The sequence below is a fragment of the Neurospora tetraspora genome (genome assembly GCF_033439725.1).
Source record: "Neurospora tetraspora strain CBS 560.94 chromosome Unknown B0H65scaffold_3, whole genome shotgun sequence".
Lineage (NCBI taxonomy): Eukaryota > Fungi > Ascomycota > Sordariomycetes > Sordariales > Sordariaceae > Neurospora > Neurospora tetraspora.
Genome location: NW_026944385.1, coordinates 1,503,005 through 1,517,473, shown reverse-complemented (window position 1 = coordinate 1,517,473; position 14,469 = coordinate 1,503,005). Strand labels below are relative to the sequence as shown.

Sequence of the window (14,469 nt, the reverse complement as noted above, 5' to 3'; positions counted from 1 at the left end):
ACTAGGGCGTCGATTTAACAATAGAAATTATTATTAAAGAATCGCTTATACTTTTAATTTCTCCCTTACAATACTTCTTTTATTATATTTTTTTTCAATTATTACCGACGTTACTAGGGTTTAAAGCTCTTTCCTCCTCCTTTACTTTATCCGTTTTAACTATTTTCTTAATATTTTCTTCTATATTAGTTCGAATTATATAGATAATTCATAATTTATATTTTTCGGTTAGTTAATTAAAATTCAGTACGGATAATTCTTTAATATTATTAAGGTCGATAGGACCTTTAGGGATACTATAGAATTTTATTGGTATATAGTAATTAATATTATTAATACGGACCCCTCTAACTACTTAATAAGGAATTAGAGAAATGCGGGGGCTAGCTTAAAACAGTATAGCGGCGAATATAAATATTTAATTTAGATCATTAAAAGTTTTGCTAATAGGTGTAATTCCTAATCGGTTAGTTACCCGGTTTTTAAAGTAATTAAATTATTAACGAATAAGTTTCCTTATAATCGTTAAAATTAAAAAGCGACATATAGTTTCCGATTATAATAATTTTTGTTCCCCTTCGTTAAGGATTTTTTCGTAAGAAGGTTTCCGGTACGTAGGATACGTATTAACTACTTTAATAGGAGGTACGTACTATTTAGCTAGCGGAATATAACGAAGGTAAATTGAAATTCTATAAAGGAAATAATTATATTATTCGTAAGTGGGGCCGAAGGAGAGGGAATTATTAGGCTAATCAATGCCGGGCGCGTAATAAATTAATTAAAGATAGCTTTAAATAATAGGGTTATATTTTATTAAATTATGGATAAATAGGTCGATTATTTCGTAATAAACGTTTACCTATATTATTAATTTAGAACAGTAGGTAATATTACTTTTAGTATAGCCGTTGGCGAAATAAAGAAATTGAAGGGTTGTTAATATAAAATAAGAGAGTTAGTAATAATAAATAAAATATTAGTCAATAAAATGAAGAGTAGTATAGCCGCTATTAACGAGAGTAGAATAGTATAATTTACGTAGTCTATAGAATAGGAGGATAAAAAGATTTAATAAATTAGAGTATTTATAATAATTATTAATTAAAGATTTATTTATCTTTACAATATTTAATTATATAGGGATAGGCCCCTATCATCCTCCTTGTCTTATAAATTAGTATTTTTAAATATAATTTAGTTAGGAGGTTATATATTTCCCTAACTTTAAATAAAATTATGCTCGTCGCTTATAATAGGGCTAACGAAATTAGGCTAGTAAATGGGGATTAGGTAGTAGTAACCGCCGAGGTTAAGGGTACTGGGAATTAGAGTGCCTATTACTATACTTATAGTAGGAACGGTATTTATAATATTAATTTAATAGCCGCCGCCATTATAAGGACGCTATTGATTATAACTATATTAACCCTAAGTAGATTATTAATTACTATTATTATTACTATTGTTATTATTATTATTATTACTATTGTTATTATTATTATTATTACTATTCTTATTTTTATTTTTATTTTTATTATAGTTAAAAGGTTTAATTTCCTTTTTAAAATTAATATAAAAGCGGTATTCGGCTGAGAAATAGCCTTTCTTACTATAGCGAATATATATTCCATTTTTTATACGGAATTTAAAAGTTTTATTATCGATTATACGAGAGAGTTAGATATCAGAAGTAAATATAGCATTAAAATCTATAGCATTACCACTTTAATTAATATTAGCTTTAGAAGTAGGGGGGTTAGAAATACCGGCGGTAGTACTAATCTTATAAAAAGGATTAGCGTTCTTCTTACACTAATTTTTATTCTTTGAATTCTTAATTAACTTGTAGGCCTTAGTAAACTACTCTTTATATTTATTATTAGCAGGCTAATCGTTTTAGTAAGTAAAGGTAATACGGACCCGCTTATTAATCTTTTAGCGAAAGTAGTAAACTTTTATATTATTATCGAAATTGTAATAATTAATAAGGAGGGTGAATTTTTCTTCAAATTTTTGCTACTTTATTCCTTTAATTATTTTTAATTTTTCCAATTTATAATAAGAATGTATAAAGATATCGATATTATTATATTTTTTATTGAATTTATTAAGCAATTCGAAGGTTATACTTTATTTAGTAGGCTTATTAATAAAAACTTTATTGAATTCAGTCTCGATAACTTCGAAGGGAAGGTTTTTAATAAAGTGTACGATTAATAAAAATTTAGTATGTTCGGTAATAAAAACTTTTGGTTTATTAATTTAAATTAATTTAACGCGGAAGCGTTAAGCGTAATACTTAATAATATATTCAATAAAACTACTTTTACCGTCGAAAGTAGGAGATGTAATAATACGCGATACTGATTTATAGCCGCTATTATCGTTAGAGGTTATTATTATTAGGATTTTTAGGAGGTAGGGACGGGATAGCGGTTTTGGGTTTAGGGACGGATTCGGCCTTGGAGGTGGTAATAAAATATTAATATAGGTCGTTAATATATTTTAAATATTTGTTACGTTGTTTCTTGTATGCCTTCTTAGAATTGGCGCGGAAATTAGCGAATTCTTATTTTAAGGCGATAATATTATTATTAAGGGTATTAATAATATTAGAGTAAATATTATATATAGTTTTGAATTCGATAGCGTAGTTGTTATGGAAATTATTAATAGCTTTATTATAATTCTTAATTATTTTTTGCGTATAGAGGAAGGTTTGAATTTAAATTATAATAATATTACTATTGCGGCGCTTAATATTACATAATACAATAACGAATTTAATTTTGGAAGTAGCGAACTTTTTTTATACTTTTTATATTTGAATATAGGCGGCGACGATATTATTATAGAGGAGGCGGTCGTAGGCTTTAAAAAGTATTTAGAAGACGGGAAGTTAAATAAAAGTAATACGTATTTGGTAATGATATCGATTTAAATTATTTAATTATTAAAGGCTTCGAAAGTTTAAGTAACGTCAGAATAATATTTTTAATTAGCTGGGTTTAGAGTAGCAAGAGCGCCGATTATAATAATAGTAAAAAAAATATCACTTATTAGGGGAGTATATAAAACGATATTAGATATTAATCATTAAATTAATATACTAGGTAGGTAGAAGGGAAAAGAGAGTACGAACTATTTAATAGCAATATTCGGTTTAGTAATTATTTAATTCGAAGCTAAGAATTGCGATACAGGATTTTAATTACTCTAGTATCCAATTTTAATTAATTCGAATCGGTAATATTAAATTAACGACGTTACAACGATTGGCAATTAATTGTAATCGTTCTTCCCTTAAATAAATACAGGTAGCGTAATAATATAGTATAATAAATTATTATGGGGTAAAAGGGTATTATTAGGGGTAGGGTAAAATATACGTTATTATACGAAGGAAAGAAAGAGAAGTGTGCGTAGAGGATTAGTTATATAAGCGAGAGCCTAAGTAGGCCAATCAGTACGCGCGTATATGAGATTGCACGTAACTAGAATATATAACTAGTGCGTAAGTGTATAGCTTTAGGCTATAGTACTAGCTCTGGTATAGTATATATGCAGTTAGTATAGTGCAAGTACATTGTAGGCTAGCCCTGTGATATCTTTAAAGGATATTCGGAAATGCTTTTTCTAAGGGCTATATTATACAAAGCTTTGAAAATATAGGGCTTTAGCCTATTAATCCCAAAATAATCCTAAATAAATTTTAACGGGAGATATAGAAGATATATATTCTTCAGTAGCATAAAATATAATTTAACCTAGAACGTTAGATTAAAGCTATAGAAATTATAAAATTATTAAAGAAGCTCGTTCCTAAAATTAATCAAACCCTTTAAAAATTTAATTAGTCTATTAAGGATTTATTAGAGTAATTTAATAATTTAAAAGCCTATCTTTATAAAGGCTCTTTATATAAGAATTTTATAAATAGATTTATTAAAAATAAAAATAGCCGTTTTATTAATATAGTTAAAGAAGATTTTTTAGAAGGAAACTAAAGTTATTTGGTAATATAATCGATAACGTATTTATTCTACGGATCCGGGAAGTAAACAATAAGTTTAAAGAAAAATAAACAGAGAAGGAATACAAAAAATAATATAGAACTATAGTAAAAATATAAGAACTAATATTATATATTGTTTTATTATGCTAAACTATACTATAGTTTTATCTAGTAGGTATACGGTACTACTTCCTTTCTTAATCTAGAGGAAAAACCGTATAACGGATGAAAACCCCTAGCTACCCTATTTCCACCCCTAACCCTAGCCCCCGCGCCTAATGCGCCGCCTTACCGCGTTACGCACGGAGGAGATTTTGGTTACTTTGTTATTTATCGTCTTTTTTTATCGTTATATTCCATCCCAGTAGACTTTATTACTTCTAATTAATTAATTCTAAAACCCCACCCCCCCCCACCCAGCGCTTCAGTGCCGAGTCTTCGTTGGGTAGTTCTTCATCCTATTTTTAAAGTATAAGGGTAGAGGGGAGGGGTTTTATTCGTTAGAATTTTTCGCCGATTAACCTCTATCGGTTATTTATATATATATATTTATATAGGATGGGATTAGTAAGAGATAATATAATTAGTTAATTATTATAATCGTCGTATAGGTTTTGGATTTGATGCCGAGTTAGTATTGTAGCTCCGGAATAGATTTTGGAGGTAGGGTTCCAATTTTAAAACCCTATTGGTTAGAGCGGAGAAAGAGGCCGTTTCTTCGAGTAGGGATGAATTTTATACGTACCCAATACGTATTACTAAGGTTTGGACCAGAGCGGGCCCTCTATATTTTTAACGCTTATTTAGAGAGGAAAGTTGGGAAGAAATTTGATCCGAAAAATCGGATGAAAGAGAGGGGAGGGGGATTCGAACCTACGACCTTTCGGATGAAACCGAAGGTGAACTAAGCTCAGATCTTCCCAATTAAGCTATCCCCCCAATAATTAATATTAAAACCTTTAAAAGAAGATTACAAAGTTTATAAGAAGATAAAAAAGAATACAGTAATAGGAAAATACGGTAGAATAGTTTAGTTAATTTTCGAATAATATTTCGAAGTTAAGGGTATTCCGAACGGTTTTTTACCCTTAAAGCTTTGAAAAAAGTTTAAAGAGGGTAAGTAGCTTTTATTCTTCGAAGATACGGAAAAACGGATATAGGTCCCAAAGTCTTTAATAAAACCGTTTGATAACTTTATTAATTATTACAAGGTTAATAAAAACGGTAGAGATAGCAAAGGTAGTAAAGATAATAATAGAGGTAATATCTTTTTATTAGTAGTAGTAAGGATGGGAATAATAGGGAAGGTAGTAGAGAAGTGAGTTTTTTTCTTAATATAAAAGGAAATGCTAGCGAAGAATCCGACGACGATAATATTAGTCCTATAGTAGTTATTTTAGACTATTGTCGGCTTGGCCTAATTTATAACCCTAAGAAGTGGAAGGATGGAGATTATAAAAATAAAGAAGATAGTAGAGGATAATTTTCTATTTTTATTATAAATTGGGTAGAGAAGAGGGCAAGGACTATATTATCTAGTAATTTTTAGTGGTATAGAGTAAGAAGAATAATAAGAAGAATAATAATAAGAAGAATAATAATAAGAAGAATAATAATAAGAAGAATAATAATAAGAAGAATAATAATAACAAGAAGAATAACAACAATAAGAAGAAGAATAAACTTCCGAATTAATACGGAAGAAATTAAGGACTATGTTTATTACTTCGGAGGATATAATAATTGAGGAATAGCCAACACTAATTGATTGGAATAAGGAATAAAACTAAGGATATAAAATAGTTAGGACTAAAGTAAATAATATAATAAATAATAGATTAAAAAGAAGGCTTAATAAAAAGAGTTGAATTTTATATTCTAGCTTCTAAAAGGGCGCTACTAATTAATTATTTAACGATAAGAAGAATAATAATAAGAATAATAGGAATAAAAAAGAAAAAGGTAAACAATATAGTAATGAGAATTAAATCTAATTAAAAGGTAATAATAAAATAATTTGATTTTATTTTACCAGTAAATTAAAGGCGCTAATTTAATAGCGTACTAGTAGGCTTTCCTCCTTATGCTTTTAGGTAGTAATTCGTAAGCCGCTAGCCTAATAATATGAGGGAATTACCTTCCTACGCTCTCCGGGGTTCGGAATTTTTTAAAGTATAATATAGGGATTAGGATGCGCTTTCCGTTAAGAAATTACTATTTTTTGGAAAAGAATTCTACGAGGAAAAACCTAATAGTACGGTATCGATTAAAATAAGGGTTAAAAGTTAATTCTAGAGATATAAATATTAATTAAAATAATAAAATAAATTGCGTTATTTAGAAGCTTATTTAGTAGGATCCTTAATTTTCCCAGTTCTTACCCTACCTCTCGATAAACCCGGGTCTGGGATAGCCGGTCCTTAATTAAATTAAGTATTATATTCTTCACTTTATTCGTTAATTAAACCGGGATTGAAATCCTTAAAATATTTATTTATTTTATTTAATAACGGTCTTTTTTCCGTCCCTACGTTCCCTTCGTTAAATTAATATAACTATTAATTACATTCTAAATTAATAGGCTAACCGCTAATACTTATAGTGTATTTCTTAATATTAAATAATTCTTCTTAAATTATTAATTAAATAGAGCTTAACTAGGGCTAAAGGGGAATATATATATAACGTTAATTCCCCGGTAAATTATAGGGTAATTACGCATTATATTATTAAATAAATTGAAATTAAGGTTTCCTTTGTAGATTACTATTTACTTTCCCTGTTGGATTAATATAATTATTTACTACGTTCCAAATTAATAGGCCGGAGGTTTATTTTATTTACTAAATCCAATACTTTCCCCGCTCTAAATCGATAGGCCGGACGCTTATTTTATTTACTAAGTTCAATATTTCCCGCAATATAATCTAACTACAATTATTCCCGCTTTTAATTAAGATAAATATCCTTGGTAAATACTTTCACAATAATTAATTTCTAATAAATCTTAGAATTTCACTTCTATTTATTAAATATTTATACCCCCGAATATCCCTATATTATAATTAAGAATAAGGTCAAATAATCCGTCCCTAACTAATCTAACCTTAAAATCCGTCCCTAGAATTTCCTACTTAAATTAGCCGATAAATTAAGTTAAAATACTATTGTATAAATTAAACTTACCGTTCTTAGATTAGTAAATTATTTAATAGGAACGTTCTTACCGCCCGAAAGCGGAAGAGGAAATCGCGGTACTCTTATATTATTATTTATTTACGGTCTAAATTAATTTTCTTATCGAATCCAATATTTTCCCCTTACGCTTAGTATTTATAAAGGTATTAATTAAAGGTTTTTAATGATTTATGTATTATTATACCTAAGATTTAGAACCGAAGATAATATCCCGTTTAGAGGTATTAAGGTAAAACCCTAATAGTTTCGTATTAGAAAAAGAAGTTAAGGGAGGAAATTAAATTTATTAGTATATAAACCTATCAATATAAATTAGAAGTTTTATATGAAAACCGTACGGAAGCTATGTAATATAAATTAATTTCATTATGATTTAAATTTATTCCTAACCCTATGAAAGAATGCCTAAAAATACCCAAGTAATTTTCCCGTAAAGACTTTAATTTATTTAAATAATTAAACCCGTCGGCGACCCCTTAGGTAGTCCCTTTTAGCCAGACTTATAGTACGTACCCTTTTGAGTAACTCTTCTAAATAATCCCCTAAGCGGCCCCTTTAAACGGGTTTATAGGGCGTACCCTTTTAAAGGACCCTTTTAAGCGACTTTATATATAGTTAAATATTTTTACTTACTTTAATTAGTCGCTCTTATTTTAGCCAGCTACTTCTACCTTAATTAATCGCTCTTACCGCTTCCTTTCGTATACTTTATAACCGCTAATTTAGGGAAGGTACAATCTGATAATTTAAATTATAATTTTCCAATTTTTACACCATTCCTTAGTGTAATGAATTTTAAAAATCGATTTACAATTAATAAACCCAACCCGTACGTAGCACTTTCTATAGGGTAAATAAACTACTTCTCTTATTTAGGATAATAGGTAGTTAATATATAAATTAGCCAGTTAGGTAAATATAGGGTAGGCAAACTACTTTGCCAACTAAGGCAATTAATATATAAATTAACCGGCTAAGTAAATATAGAATAAGTAAATTACCCTCCTAATTAGGGCGGTCAGTATATAAGTTGGCTGGTTAGATTCAAGTAAATATAAAGTAAATAAATTGGTTTTTTTAATTAAGGTGGTAAATAGTTTAAATATAAATTAAGCGGTTAAATTTAAATAAATATAGAATTAATGGATTTCCGCTTCTTATTTAAAGTATTTAATATATAATTTAACGAATTAAATTTAAATATATATATAATAAATAAATATTCCTTTTCTAATAAAAGTAATATATATAAGAAGCGGCTAGCCCGTTCATATAGGAAACTAAAAGTTTTCAAGATCTTATATAATAATTTAATTAGTTCGTAGAAGTCCGGTGAATGCTAGGTTTGGGATAAAGGTTTTTAGAACCTTTGTTGCTAGTTTAGTATTTAAGTTAGGCTGGGCCCTAGGTTTCTAGATTTTCTCTTTTTATTATTATTATTTAGAATATAATAGATATATTAGCTTTATCCTATAGCGCCCCATATTTAGTATTCCTCGTAGATCCCTATAATACCTGTTCTAAATTCTAGAAAATAATTAATTTATAAAGTAAATAAATAATATTAAATATAAAGAACTTATATATAAAAAAAACTGAAAAATATTAATAAATAATCAAACTTTTATATATAAGTAAGTAAGGCAGTTAATTTAAAAAAATCCTTATTCGTTAGGGAGTATATAACGGCTAGTATTAATTATTATAGATTCTTTTATAAATTCTTTTATAAATCCCCTTTATAAATGGCTTTTAGAACTGGCTTCTATTATGGGTAATTTAAATATAAGTTCTAAACTTGGTTCTGATTCCCTCCTAGAGTTTAAGATATAAAACCTAGTCCTTCCTATTTAGCCTTCCCCTTTAAAAATTCTTCCTTCTTCAATTTTTTATCTTTAGTTTAAGTTAGCCAAATAGTATAATCATTACCTTGTATTCGTACCGTTTAGCTACGCCGTAATAGAGAATAGAGTAATTCTTATTTATTTACGCCTTTAGACAGCAATTTTTAAACTACTAGCCTAATAGCGTAGAGAGGGTTAATTAAAATTTTAAGCCTTAAATTAATTTAATCTTCCTCCTTACGCATTAGATAGTAACCTTTAAATTATTAGCCTAATAGCGTAGGGAAAAAAACTTCTTATACGGTTCGGAATTTTTTAAATAGAGTAGAATGTAGAGGCTAAGATACGTCTTTTATTTAAAAAATTATTATTTAATTTTGGTAAAAACTTTTAACGAGTTAAGATTTAACAAAAATTTAGAAGGACAACATATATAAAAGTTAAATTTATTTTTAGAAGATATAAATATAAATTAAAGTAATAAGGTAAGTTTAGATTTAATTAAGGGTCAAATTCATTTTAGAAAATATAAGTATTAATTAAAGTAATAAAGTAGGTTTATAGAATTGGGTAAGGGTTTAATTCTATATTATATTCGGATCCTAAATTATTTTAATCCTTACCCCGCCCGTTAGCTGGGCCGGGTTTAGAGCTATTAAGGTTCCGAAGTTAAATTAACTATTCTAGTCCCTACCTAACCCGTTAGTTGGGCCGGGTTTGAAATAGTTAAAATACTTTAGTTAAATTGGTTATTCTAGCCCTAATTTAGCCTATTAGCCGGGCCGGGTCCGAAACGATCAAAATTATTAATAATTTAATTATTCGTTCGATAGGCCGGTTTAAACTGCTAATATTTATAGGGTATTCCTTAGTATTAGAATTGTCTTTCTTAAATATTAATTAAGCGAATTTAGAATAGGGTTAAGGGGGTGCGTAATATATATAGCGTTACTACCCTAGTAGATTGTAGGGAACTATTCGCTATATTACTATAAAAATTAAAATTAAAGTTCCCTTCATAAGTTGCCTTTTTACGTTAGACGATCGATAGGCTAAAAGATTGATTTATTACTTTTAAATTCGATTTATTCTCCCTACCTTTCCTAGAATATGACTTAAACGTTTTAGGAAGCTTAAATCTTCGCTCTTTATTAATAAAAGTATTCTTAATAAATACTTTCATAATAATTAATTTTTAATAAGTCTTAGAATTTTATTTCTTTTTACTAAATATTAATACCCTTAAATATCCTTATTATATAATTTAATTATAAACGATGCTAGGATTCTAACAGCTATTAGTGCTAGATTTATCCTCTTAGCAGCCCGAATATATAATTTAAGGGTAGGTAATTTAGTTCCGCTTTGCTTACTTCCTCTAATACTTATATAATTTGTTAATGAATTTAATTAATAATATTAATAGTATAAATATAGCTTATCCAATGGCCTTTAATTAAGGATTTTCTTAAATACTGTTTATAGAGTAGTACCTTTCTAAAATATATTTACGAATTAGTATTAAGGTAGTAGCCTATCGATAAATTTAATTAATATTACTAACTTTAAAAATAAAGCTTATTATAAGATTTTCTTAAATACTATTCGAAGAATAGTATTAGGGTGGTTTGCGGTAGAATTATAAATCCTCGGCTTAAATTAGTTTTTTTATAAAAGGGAAGATTTAAAAACGTACCTCTTATACTTAGTACGAAAGTAAGAATGTTAATTTAAGAGTAGTTTATATTTTAATCCCTAATATAATTATATATATTTCTATACCTAACGAAAACTATGGAAAAACTATAGAACTACGGAAAGGTATCGAAACTACGCCCTAATAACCTTTTTATAAATAAGAAATTTATAGGAAAGTATTAAAACTACGCCCTAAACCCCCCCCTTACAAAAAAGCGTAGAATAAAGATTCAAATTTATTAGGAAGGTTAAAAATAGGTTATAAACCTTTATTTATTATTATTAATTAGAACCGGAAGCCAACAATCATAAATTTAAACCTATTATTATATAAATCCTAAAATTTGCCCTACGGAAAAATATTTAAAAATATTTAAGTAATTCTCTTATAACAACTTTATAATATTTAACCTTTCTAAATAGTCCTTTAAACGCCCCTTTAAACAGCTTACTTTCTAAGAGCATTTTTTTAAATAATCTCCTTATACAGCCCTTTATACAGCCCTTTAAGCAGCCTTATAGTACTTTCCCCTTTAAAAGTACCCTTTTAAATAATTCCCTTCTAAATAGTTCCCTTATATAACCCCTTAAATAGCTCTTCAAACGGCCTTATAATACTTTACCTTTTAAATAGAGAAACTCTATCTATACGGCTATATTTCTCTATTTATACCGTACTCTACCCCATCCGTCCAATTAAAAGTGTTGCATTCCGCTCCTTACTTTTCTATTATTTAATCAGCGCATTTACTTTGCCGACAGGGCATTCAAATTCCCGATAGGGCATTTACAACCCCGAACAGCCTATTCACAGCCCTAAACAATGTATTTGCAACCCCGACGCCCGATAAGGCATTTCTTCCTCGAGAGCGATTGAAATAACGAAAAAATTAATATACGATAGAAATTAATATGCGATAGCGTTTATGTTTGATTTGCGATATAAATAATATATAAATGCTCTGTATGGTGATGCGAATATTTTGTCGGGAATGCGAATACGTTATTCGGGAGCGCGAATGCCTTATTGGAAATACGAATGCGTTGGAATTTAAGGTAGGGTCAATACGCAATTATAAGGTTGGGGTTAAAAGTGAGGAAAAAAAGTGGGATATGGTATAGATAGAGAAATATAGCCGTGCAAATAGAGTTTCTCTTTAAATAACCCCTTGAAACGGTCTCCTTAAGCGGCCTTATAATACTTTACCTTCTAAATAACCCCTTTGAGCGGTTCCCTTAAATGGCCTACTAATACTTTACCCTTTAAATAACCCTTGTAACGGTCCCCTCAAGCGGCTTTATAGTATTTCACCTTTTAGATAACCTTTTTAAACGGTCCCTTTAAACGGCCTTATAATATTTTACTTTCTAAATAACCCCTTTAAATAGTCCCTTCAAACGGCCTTATAATATTTTACTCTTTAAATAACCCCTCTAAACAATCCCTTTATACAATCCTTTATACGGCCTCTTAAATAGTCTTATAGTATTTTCCCTTCTAAAAGATTCCTTTAAGTAACCTTATATATATTTAATTATTTTTACCTACTTTAACTAGTCGTTCCCACTTTAACCGGTCGCTCTTACCCTCCCTTTTTATATACTTTACGACCGCTAATCTAGGGAAGGTATAGCCCGACTATTTAAATCGCAATTTTTAAATTTGTATGAAATTTATTTATATAAGAAATTTTAAAAATTAAATTACGGCCACCAAATTCAACTCCCCCGTTGTACTTTTATATTAATTTAGCTAGATTTCGACGGCTATAGGGGTAGGGTAATCGATTCGAATACCGGGTAAGCAAACTAATCTAAAGTAGGCAAACTACCTTTACCCGTACAAAATTAGCGGCCGTAGTTAATATATAGATAAAATAATAAAGTAATCAATTTAAATGCTAGGTAAGTATACTATCATCCCCCGTACGAAACTGGCGGCCGTAGTTAATATATAAATAAAGTGATAAAGTAGTCGATTCGAGTACCGGGTAGGTAAACTACCCTCCCCCATATAAAGTTAGTAACCGCTATTAATATATAAATAAAATAATATAATAATTAATTTAATAAGGATAATAAAGTAATTAATTCGAATAAAGTAGTCAGTTCGAAGAGGGTAATAAAGTAATCGATTCGAATAACGGGTAGGTAAGTCCCCCTTCCCTATACGAAATTAGTAGCCGTGGTTAATATATAAATAGAGTAATCAAATAATTAATTCGAGTAAAATAATCGGTTTAAATAAGGTAATAAAATAGTCAGTTCGAATAAAATAGTCAGTTCGAATAAAATAGTCGGTTCGAGTAGGGTAATAAGGTAATCGATTCGAGTGCCTGGTAGGCAAACCCCCCTCCCTAATACGAAATTGGCGGCCGTAGTTAATATATAAATAAAATAATAATGATTTGGGGAATTTTTTCTGTTTTTTTTAGTATAGACCAAGGGGGTTATTAAAAGCAGAGTGATTCAGATAGGGAGGAGCAGATCTATCGGACTGTCTCACCCAAACTCCGAAAGTAAATAATTATAATAGAAATCTCTGAGAATAAAAAGGGTAGCACTCTTCCTTAAAACAAGAAGGAAGAGGGTAGGCAATTTAAACTAAATATTATTTTAATTAGTAGAATATATTTGAGTTTTATTCCTAAAAAGATTTAACCGTTATATTTACTCGTAATCCCTTCCCTAAGAACCTGACCTCAAAATTTACTCCTAATTCTAAGGCAACTAATTTAAAGGTAAAATTCTACTTCCCCCTCCCTCATTCATTAATTAATAACTACAATTTAAAAACTTTATTCTAATATGCTTACAAAACTATTCCTAACCTTCAAATTAATACCTTATTCTAAGGTTTTAGGTAGGCTATCCTTATCTATAGTAATGTATTTTTATACTACTTCAAATAGTAATAAGGACGAAATAAATTTAAAACTCCTAACTAAACTGGCTAATACGAATACGAGAAGTCTCCGGCCGGAACTTCTTATAAACGCGGAAATTATCCCTATAGCCTTCGGGATATTAATTTAAACGCTGGAAGCCGAATAGCGAATAATCAATTAATTCCTTCGGTAAAAGAGTCTTTCATTCAATTTAATAGAAACTTTAATTCCGGATATATATGGATCTCTACCTCTTCAACCAATTTGTAATTTGCTGATATTAATCGATAAGTACCCTAGCCCCTTCCTCCCTTATAATTAAATTAGTAATAACTTGAATTATAAAACGAAATTAAGAAGAAGTTAAATCAGAAAGATATTAATAAGAGACCGAAATAACGAATTAACGAAAAAAAAGTATAAAAGCCGAAACGAAAGCGAGGAATAAATCCGGTCTTTATTTATTAAAACCCTTTAATAAATAAATATTTATATCCTCTACGCCGAATTCCCCCCCCGATTAATCGGACCCCTACTCGGTATAATTATTATAATATTCCGAATCTTACCTTTAATTATTATAATATTAGAAATATTCCTAACCAAAACAAATTATATTAATTAGGAGGTAATCTTTAACAAATTAAATAGGGGATTTCGCTACCCTAAATAATAACTAACGATAATATACCAAACGTTATAAAAGAATAGATTTTTGACCGAAATTTATAAAAATTAAATACCGATACTATAGAGGTATTAATATAAATAAAATTATTTTAATAAAAGATATTAAATTAGCTCCCCCCTAATTATTTATTTC

General features: G+C 28.7%; 1 pseudogene across 1 annotated transcript; it reads right to left on the bottom strand.

Moving 5' to 3' along the window:
- Positions 1 to 4,870: 4,870 nt before the first annotated feature.
- Positions 4,871 to 4,957, bottom strand: B0H65DRAFT_t155 (annotated as a pseudogene). Its single transcript has one exon. The product of its transcript is annotated as a tRNA-OTHER (tRNA).
- Positions 4,958 to 14,469: the final 9,512 nt, after the last annotated feature.